Source organism: Tachyglossus aculeatus, chromosome X1 (assembly GCF_015852505.1).
Source record: "Tachyglossus aculeatus isolate mTacAcu1 chromosome X1, mTacAcu1.pri, whole genome shotgun sequence".
Lineage (NCBI taxonomy): Eukaryota > Metazoa > Chordata > Mammalia > Monotremata > Tachyglossidae > Tachyglossus > Tachyglossus aculeatus.
In genome coordinates this window covers 95,079,648-95,089,606 of record NC_052101.1, presented here as the reverse complement: position 1 = coordinate 95,089,606, position 9,959 = coordinate 95,079,648, and the positions used below count along the sequence as shown (strand labels likewise).

The window sequence follows — 9,959 nt, the reverse complement described above, 5'->3', positions numbered from 1 at the left end:
ACTATCCTGACCTGTTTCGTGGAGACCACTCAGGAAGGAGTTAAGTTACCTTAAATGGAAGCTGGGGGGTTTGTGGGTGTGTAAATTGCTTGCTTTGGTTCCAGTTCCTTTTGCTCTTCCTTATCAGGCAATCCAGAGCCATAATGGGGTCATGTGGTGGGAGGTTTGCCCCAGGGGGAGAAAAGGGGAAGAATGCTTAGATTGGAGATGCAGCCTACACAAAAGGAAAATCCAAGTTTAGATCTGTCTCCTACCTGTGCTGGCTCACCCCTATCTTAAGACACCAACATTCCTGAGAACTGCCTGTGAGAGGGACCAAGCATGTGGACAAAGGCTTCGACTTTGGTTTCACGCCCATCCTATTCTTTCTCTTATATTTGTCCTCAGAGCTGAATCAGTCAGTGGCCTTTGAGCACTTACTGTGTGCAGAACACTGTACTAAATGCCGGGGAGAGAACAATACAACAGAGCTGGTAGACGTGTTCCTTTCCGTCCAAAGAGCTTACGGTCTCCGGGGAGACGAATATTAAATAAATTACAGAGATCTAAATGCTGCTGGGCTGAAGGTGGGGTGACTGTCAAGTGCTAAAAGGGTAAAGATCCAAGTGCATAGTTAACACAGAAGGGCGGAGGAGTAGTAGGGGGGAAAAGAGCTTAATTGGAGAAGGCCTCGCGGAGGAGATGTGACCCTAATAAGGTCTTGAAGGTGGGGAGAGTGGTTGTCTGTCATATACGGAAGGGGAAGGATTTCCAGAGCAGGTGGAAGATCTAGGCAACGGGTTGTTGTGGCAAGATAGATAAGATTGAGGTACATTGAATAGGTTGACCTTAGAGGAGTGAAGTGCGTGGACTGGGAAATCAGCGAGGTAAGATAGGGGGCAAGGTGATTGAGTGGTTTAAGGCCAAGGATAAGGAGTTTCTCTTTAGGGGGCAAGGTGATTGAGTGGTTTAAGGCCAAGGATAAGGAGTTTCTCTTTAATGTGGAGATGGATGGTCAACTGCTGGAGGTTTTTGAAGAGTGGAGAGGTAGGGACTGAATTTTTTGTAGAAAAATGATTCAGGCAGCAGAGTGAAGTATGGACTGGATTGAGGAGAGACATGAGGCAGGGAGGTCAGCGAGGAGGTTGATGCAGTAAAGATGGGATAGGATAAGTGCTTGAATGTGTAGTAGCAATTGGGATGGAGAGAAAAGGGTGGATTTTAGCAATGAAAGAACCAACAGGATTTGGTGACAGAATATGTGAATTGAATGAGAGAGATTAATCGAGTGTAATGCCAAGGTTATAGGCTAGCGAGATAGGGAGGATAGTGGTGTTGTCTATGGTGATGGAAAAGACAGCGTGGAGGACAGGGTTTGGGTGGAGAGATGAATTCTGATGCCAAAGCAGGACAGATCAAGGTTTCTAAATTGACACATGCCCTAAAAGTCTTTAAGAATCTATTCCGAGTAATGCAGTGCAAACGAGCCCATCCTCAAGTCTCCCTCTTTTTCCCAGGTCTTGTTCTCAGCATGCCATCAGGGCCATGAGAAGCAGCGGGGCTCAGTGGATGTTTGGTTTTATTCTCTGTCCCCCCCACTTTTAGACTGTGAGCCCACTGTTGGGTAGGGACTGTCTCTATATGTTGCCAACTTGTACTTCCCAAGCGCTTAGTACAGTGCTCTGCACACAGTAAGCGCTCAATAAATACGATTGATTGAGTCAGAGGTCATGGGTTCCAATCCCGGCTCTGCCACTTGTCAGCTGTGTGACTTTGAGCAAGTCGCTTGACTTCTCTGGGCCTCAGTTCCCTCATCTGTAAAATGGGGATTGACTGTGAGCCCCACGTGGGACAACCTGCTCACCCTGTGGCCCCCACCGCTTAGAACAGCGTTTTGCACGTAGTAAGCGCTTAACAAATGCCATTAAAAGGGGGTAACCAGTAGATTTGATGGACTTCTCGGCTGGTTTGGGGTTTTCTGACAGCGCCGCCCAGGCCCGCTGTTGGGTAGGGACTATCTCTATGTGTTGCCGACTTGTACTTCCCAAGCGCTTAGTACAGTGCTCTGCACACAGCAAGCGCTCAATAAATACGATTGATTGATTGATTGATTGAGAAGCACGTGCGAAGGTGAATAGTTTTCACCAGGTGGCGCTAAATCTCCATCTTGTTCGATTTTGGATTCTCTGGCTGATCCCAGGGAATCTACTTTTCCATTTGATTTCCAGACATTGTCCCAACAAGCAAAATTAAAAAAAAAAGTTCAGTGCAGGGAGAACATCACTGAGTCAGAGTCCAAGAATAATCTGGTGAGCTAAACTGTTTGTGCTTACCAAGACTCCGTGTCTCAGAATTTTTAGCGTGTACTAGACAAGTCAGAAACTGTTCGATTCTCATTTCATAACTGTAGTGAATCTAATCTGCAGCTTGCGCCCCAAATTAAGGGCTAGAAAGTGTGCTTTATTGTAGAGTTGTAAACTCTTTAGACTGTGAGCCCACTGTTGGGTAGGGACCGTCTCTATATGTTGCCAACTTGTACTTCCCAGTGCTCTGCACACAGTAAGCGCTCAATAAATACGATTGATTGATTTAGGACTGATGAATGATTTCACTTCAGTGGCCTTTTGGTCCTTGGTCCTGTGGCTTGATGGAGAGGTGGCATTGATCCGACACAGGGCTGTCCCCACCAGAGCCTGGCTCCTTCAGCCGGGATAAGCAGATATTTGGAAGGATAATGAACTTCAGGCAAGAGGGCCCATAGGCTCAGGCACTGATTTGTGGAGAGTGCTCAGTGTTTTTTTCATTCATTCAGTCATATTTATTGAGCTCTTACTGTTTGCACAGCACTGCACTAAGCGCTTGGGAAAGTACAATGCAATAAACAGTGACATTCCCTGCCCACAACGAGCTTACAGTCTACAGTGGGGGAGACAGACATCAATACAAATAAATACAATTACAGATAGGTACATAAGTGCTTTGGGGCTGGGACTGGGGAAGAGCAAAGGATAAATACAATTACAGATATGTACATAAGTGCTTTGGGGCTGGGGGGGTGGGGGGGGGGGGAGAGCAAAGAGAGCCAGTCAGGGTGACACAGAAGGGAGTGGGAGATGAGGGAAAGTGGGGCTTAGTCTGGGAAGGCCTCTTGGAGGAGATGTGCCTTCAATAAGGCTTTGAAGCCTTATTTCATTAGGCTGTAACCTCGTCGTGGGCAGGGAACATGTCTGCTAACTCTATTCTATTATACTCTCCCAAGCACTTAGTACAGTGCTCTGCACATAGCAAGTGCTCAATAAATACCATTGATTGATTAAGCCAGAGAACCCAGCCAACTCTCTTGTGATAAGGAAGAGCAGCCTTTCCCAAATCTTTGCTTGCACTTGGAGACGGTCCCTCTTTGGGATAGGAGAGTTCAGCCCTATGGGATGTGGGAGTTTAGCTCTTGGGAGACTGGTTTTAGGTTGAACAGTCTATGATTGAGCTTCTCGAACCCAGCCAACTCTCTTGTGATAAGGAAGAGCAGCCTTTCCCAAATCTTTGCTTGCATTTGGAGACGGTCCCTCTTCGGGATAGGAGAGTTCAGCCCTATGGGATGTGGGAGTTTAGCTCTTGGGAGACTGGTCGGAGGTTGAACAGTCTATGAATGAGCTTCTCCAGAATCTTCTCTCCTCTGCCAGTCTGCCTCTACTTACGTCATCACTCTTCAGCTCCCCCTCTCTTGCCCCTGCCCTTTGTTTCGGTAGTGTTTCTCTAACTCATATGCTCCTCACTCACCCTCCTGGATCTCTCTTCATGTGTTCCAAGTGACTGAAAATTCACCTCAAAACCCATCTTCTCCAGGAAGTCCGCCATGTTGCCCTTCTTCCAAACTCAACTGAGAAACTTAGTCAACTTTCATTAGCATTTATGGAGGGCTGACTGCAGGTGAAGCTTTGGACTAGGTTTTTGGGAAGACAGTCCCTTCCCTTAAAGAGTTTATCGATCACTTGATCAATGGTATTGATTGAGCACTAAGTGTGTGCAATTAACGCTTGACAATTCAATTCACATATTCTGTCACCAAATCCTGTTGGTTCTACTTTGACATTGCTAAAATCCACCCTTTTCTCCCCATCCAAATCGCTACTACACATTCCAGCACTTATCCTAGCCCATCTTTACTGCATCAACCTCCTCGCTGACCTCCCTGCCTCATGTCTCTCCTGTATTAAAGCACTGTACTATATACACTTGAGGGAGTACAATAAAACAGAGTTGGTGGGCACAGTCCCTGTCCACAAAGAGTTTACAGTCTAGAGGGGAAGGCAGATGTTATAATAAATTACTGATGGGGGGGAAAGGCAGACTGTAAGGACATGAACTTACATACTGTGGGACTGAAGGTGGAGTGATTATCGAGTGCTCAAGAGGTACAGATCCAAATGCACAGGTGACGCAGAAAAGAGTGATTAGGGGAAATGAGGGCTTAGTCGGGGTGGGCCTCTTGGAGGAGATGTGATTTTAATAAGGCTTTGAAGGTGGGTAGCGTGATGGTCAGTCGGTTTTGAAGGAGGAGGGGGTTCCAGGCCAGAGGAAGGACATGGACAAGGGGACTGCAGTGAGATAGGTGAGATCAAGGAACAGTCAGTGAGTGGGCTGGCTGATCAATCTCAAGGTTGTTAATCTCAGTTTGTTACATAAAGAGATGTCTTTTCACCCCTCCTCATGACTCTAACCCCTAAATCAAATATACTTGTAGCTTCTAATAACACGAGGGAACAGGTAAAGCAAGTGGGGAAGACATATACAGCTGAATGGTTCAGTGGTAGGTTTGTTATGTCTACAATCAATCAATCACTTTACTAAGCCCTTGGGAAAGTACAATAAAACAGTATATACATTTGACTAAAGACCGAACAGGGGGAAAGCATAGCAGGGTCTAGCAGGGCTCCTATAAGGCTCTTACTGGAATGATCCCCTGATTTGAAAATGCCTTGGGTTGCGGGGAGGTGGACAATTCATTCATTCATTCAATCGTATTTCTTGAGCGCTTACTGTGTGCAGAGCACTGGACTAAGCGCTTGGGAAGCACAAGTCAGCAACAGATAGAGATGGTCCCTACCCAACAATGGGCTCACAGTCTAGAAGTGGGAGACAGACAACAAAACAAAACAGCAGCATGGCTCGGTGGAAAGTGCCCGGGCTTTGGAGTCATCGGTCATGGGTTCAAAGCCCCACTCTTCCAATCGTCGGCTGTGTGACTTTGGGCAAGTCACTTCACTGTGCCTCAGTTACCTCATCTGTAAAGTGGGGATGAAGACTGAGCCCCATGTGGGACAACCTGATCACCTTGTAACCTCCCCTAAGCTTAGAACAGTGCTTTGCACATAGTAAGCGCTTAACAAATGCCATCTTCATTATTATTATGAACGGGCTCACAGTCTAGAAGGGGGAGACAGACAACAAACCAAAACATGGAGACAGGTGTCAAAATAGAACAAATAGAATTAAAGCTCTATTCATTCAGTCGTATTTATTGAGCGCTTATTTTGACTTGTTCTGGTTGCCCTGGTGTGAAGCCAGGGAGATGGGGGATTCTGGCTGCTTAAAGTGGCCTGGATCTTGTTGTGAGTCCTTTCTGAGGATGGAGCTGGAAGTCATGTATTCTGGCATGGAAGGGTGGGCTACTGGAAGCGCAGGATGGTGAGGATAGCATCTCCAAGCTTTTTCCTGGGGCTTTGGGTGTGGGAGGGGTCTCTATTAAGAAAACTTGAAGGGAGGAGGAAAAGGAGGGAGCAGCTCTTGCTCATGACTTTAACTCTCCTTGTCTTATGCCGTCGAGTCGTTTCCGACCCCTAGCAACTCCACGGACACATCTCTCCCAGAACACTCCGCTCTCCATCTGCAATCGTTCTGGTAGTTGTATCCATAGAGTTTTCTTGGTAAAAAATCCGGAAGTGGTTTACCACCACCGCCTTCTGCGCAGTAAACTCGAGTCTCCGCCCTCGAATCTCTCCCATGCCGCTGCCGCCCAGCAAAGGTGAGTTTCGACTCGTAGCAGATTGCCTTCCACTCGCTGGCCACTGCCCAAGCCAGGAACAGAATTGGTAGGCCTCTGTTTGACTCTCCCTCCCGTAGCCGAGACTGGTAGAGAACTGGAAACTCTCCAGGTGCCATCCTGAGAGGGGTTAACTCCCCTAGCCATACCCAAATGGAAGAGCTTTACCTCTTGAAGCTAAGTCCCCTAGACCCCTGAAGTTGGAGGCGAGAGGAAGAGATGCCCTCCAGATACCAACCGGCCTTTCAGCTGCAGGCGCGTTTTGGTTGACTGTAGATGATTCATCGAAGAGGTCCGTCATGTGCCAGCTTGTGAGGGATCTCGAATCTTGGGGCCTCTGGAAAAAAAAAAATAAAATCTCCCCCCAGACTGCTGAGTCAACACATCCCAATGTTGTGGTTGGCATCTGGGCTCCTCAGTGCCAGAGGGAGAGGAAACTTCTGAACCAACTGGCACGGTAGTTGATTCCCATTGGCATGAGCCTCACGTAATCCCTCCATCGGCCATTTTTAAAGGGAGAGAATTTTTCTTGGAAATAGGACCCTGATGGGTGAATGGGGGAGGGGGCGATAAAACTGTAGTCCTCAAATTATCAAATAAACCTTGGTCTTGGAAGCTTCTCTCTGATGTCCTGCAAGGGAAGGAGGCTCACTGAGGAAATGTCCCATAGCTCTAGACCTTGGACCGGATTGGAAAATCCCTATCCCAGCCAGGACATGAAATGCATCTTTTTTCTTTCCCAGGGCCCTGTTCATCCTGTTTTTAAATGCCCCAAACCAAGGGTCCTGCCGACCTGCTCCCAAGCAACCAATTCCCAGGCCGTGGTATGCCGCAGAGGGGCGATCCCAAGGGCATTTAAACAAGAAAGCGTGGCTTAGCGGAAAGAGCGCAACACTGGGAGTCGGGTGACCTGGGTTCTAATCCCTGCTGTGTGACCTTGGGCAGGTAACCTGACCTCCATTCCTCAGTTTCCTCAACTGTAAAATGGGGATAAAATGCTCATTCTTCCTCTCTTCTAGACTGGGAGCCCCAAGTGGGATGGGGACTGTGGCCGATCTGATTATCTTGTACATACCTCAGTGTTTGTACAGAGTAAGCATTTAGCAGTCACCACAGTTTTTATTTCTAGCAAGCCCCAGGACTTGAAACGTGGAGAGCAGGGTTAGGGGAGGAGGAGTTGTATCTTACTGCTGAAGAGCTTCCTGGGGGCCAGGGAGGGAAGCAGCATGGCACAGTGGATAGAGTACAGACTTGGGAGTCAGAAGGTCATGGCTTCTAATCCCAGCTTCACAACTTTTCTGCTGTGTGACCTTGAGCAAGTCACTTCCCTTCTCTGTGCCTCGGGTACCTCTCCTGTAAAATGGGGATTGAGACTGTGAGCCCCACATGGAACATGGACTGTGTCCAACCTGATTTGCTTATACCCACCCCAGTGCTTAAAACAGTACCTGACACATAGTAAGCGCTTAACAAATACCGTTGTTGTTATTATTATTCTGCAGTCCAGAGCTGGCAAATGTGCTGGTATAGCTGGGTCCCCACTTTGGCACTGGTTTGTTGCCTTGCGGCTGTAAACATGAGAATCTATATCATATTGTTCCGGCCCTGTTAACTGTACAAATTATGGGCCCCGTTGTCTGTGAACATTTTTTTAGACTGTGAGCCCACTGTTGGGTAGGGACTGTCTCTATATGTTGCCAACTTGTACTTCCCAAGCGCTTAATACAGTGCTCTGCACACAGTAAGCGCTCAATAAATACGATTGATTGAAAATATTTTGCAGTTGAAGAGACTTCAGATGACATTTTAGGGAGTTCAAATGAGCCCCTGCCCTTGATACAGACCCATTTTGATCCTGGGGGTTAGATAGGCTTAGTTTCAGGAGCAAACACACAGGAACACTGGGGGCTTTCGCGGCAGAACAGAAAGTACCAGATTCCCTTCTTCCCTCCCACGCCGGGGGCCTCTTTCCTAGCTTGTTCTTCTCCCTGCTCCTAATCGAAAGAAGCGCCAGATATTTGATTCCGCACTCTTCCCCCCGCCGCTCCAAGGGCATAAAAAAGGGTGCTAGATCTCTAAGACACTGGAGGGATATCATGAGCTGGAGGTCTCAATACTCATCCCAGCTCTGCTCCTCCAAATGAACGCCTGGGTGTGACCGAGAGAGTGAAGGCATGAATCATTTCATGAACTGTTCTGTAAATCATCCCCTGAAGCCATCTCTTCTTCAACAGCAAAACACTGCACTGCGAGGCTCTTTCAAAGACAAAACCTCGCCAGGAATATGTTTTAGGCAAGAGCTAAATGGATTAAAACAAGTCCGAAGAAAAAGGCTCTTTTGTGCTTTGTCCTGTACCTAAACTCTGACATCATTGTGAATCGCCAGGGAATCCCGCCAGGGAATCCTTCTGGCCTTTGGCGGCCGGAAAGCGTTGTATTGTAGTTTCCTAAGCACTTAGTACAGTGCTCTGCACATTGTAAGTGCTCAGTAAATACCATCGATTGATCGATTGGTGAGCTGTCACCCCAAGGCTTGACCCGGTGGGCCCAACGTGGCCACAACACCTGGCAGTAGGGCCTGGCGAGGGGGTCGATGGGGAGAACCGCTGGCTGCCAGAGTGGTCCGTGACTTGGAAAATGAAAGGAGGTGAGAGCTCGCTGTGCAGTGTCTGAGTTTTCATGTCTCCGGGCAGCAGCAGGGTGACTGGTAAGGGGCAGGCAAGAACTTGTCCCGGGGAGCTTCTGGGTGAGGAACTGAATGTTTCCCTAATGATTTTCCCTGCAGAATGGCTGAGAGCAGATGTCACACCTGGCAAGGGAAGGGGCTTGTTTCTGCGTTTTCCCCCCACAAGTCCGGGAGCAGGGCAAGGGCTCTGGAAAGGCTTGTGGTCCTCCTGGAGCCTTGGAAAGGGACTGGCCTTTTGTGGTGGGAGTAGTGGAAGAGGGCAGCCCAGAAAGATGGAACCCTTTACATGCCTTCCTGGCTGGCGCAAAAGGATGTGGTCTCCCTGCCAGGGTACCAGGGGCTCATTGGCATCCTGCCCATTTCCTGCTTGGCAAAGGGAGGAGGTTGAGCTGAACTTGCTCAGAGCTCGAGGGGACTGGAAAATCAGGGGCCCTTAGTTCTCAACCTGACTCTACCCCATTATGCTCTGTGACCCATTTGAGTCTCGGTTTAGCACCCGTAGGAGGAGGATGCTCTGTTACAACAATAATGATTCTGGTATATGTTAAGCAATCAATCAGTGGTATTCATTGAGTGCTTACTGTGTGCAGAGCACTGTACTAAGTGTTGGGAAGGCAAGTCTATGTGGAAGGGCCATTCATTGACGAATAGATGAAAAATGCGTCACAGTAGGTGTAAATGTTAAATGCATGTGGACTGAGCAAGTCTGTTCCTCATGGGGCTCCCAGTCTATGGGGGAGGGAAAACAGGTATTGAATCCCCATTTGACAGATGAGGAAACTGAGACCTGGATAAGTCAAGTGACTTGCCCAAGGCCACCAAGTGGGCAAGTTGCGGAGCCAGGATTGGAACCCACGTCTCCTGACTCCCAGTCCCATACTTAGAATGTGAGCCTCTTATGGGACAGGGACTAATTATCTGGTAGCTAACCCAGTGCTTAGTACAGTGCTTGGCACATACTAAGTGCTTAACAAATACCACAATTATTATTATTTCCTCTAAGCCACACTACTATCCGTTTTTGTAGGGTGCCCACTTCTGCGGTGTGATGCTTCCAGAATCATAATGGTGCACTCCCTTCCAGAACTTAGAAAAACGAGCAAATTACCCTTGCTGTGGGGCAAAAGAGGCCCCCTAGCCCAATATCCTTGTGCTCACCCCCAACTAGTCTGTGCCCACAGAAGGAATGCTTGGGTCATGGGAAAGAGATGGGCAGCAAGACCTCTCCTCGATGGATTTCCTAGAGATGTTGGC

The 9,959-nt window shown here is 48.2% G+C and overlaps 1 non-coding gene across 1 annotated transcript; it reads right to left on the bottom strand.

Annotated features, from left to right (window-relative positions):
* Positions 1-6,011: 6,011 nt before the first annotated feature.
* On the bottom strand, positions 6,012-6,149 carry LOC119920074. Its single transcript, XR_005447841.1, has one exon. It is a non-coding gene; the product is annotated as a small nucleolar RNA SNORA7 (small nucleolar RNA).
* Positions 6,150-9,959: the final 3,810 nt, after the last annotated feature.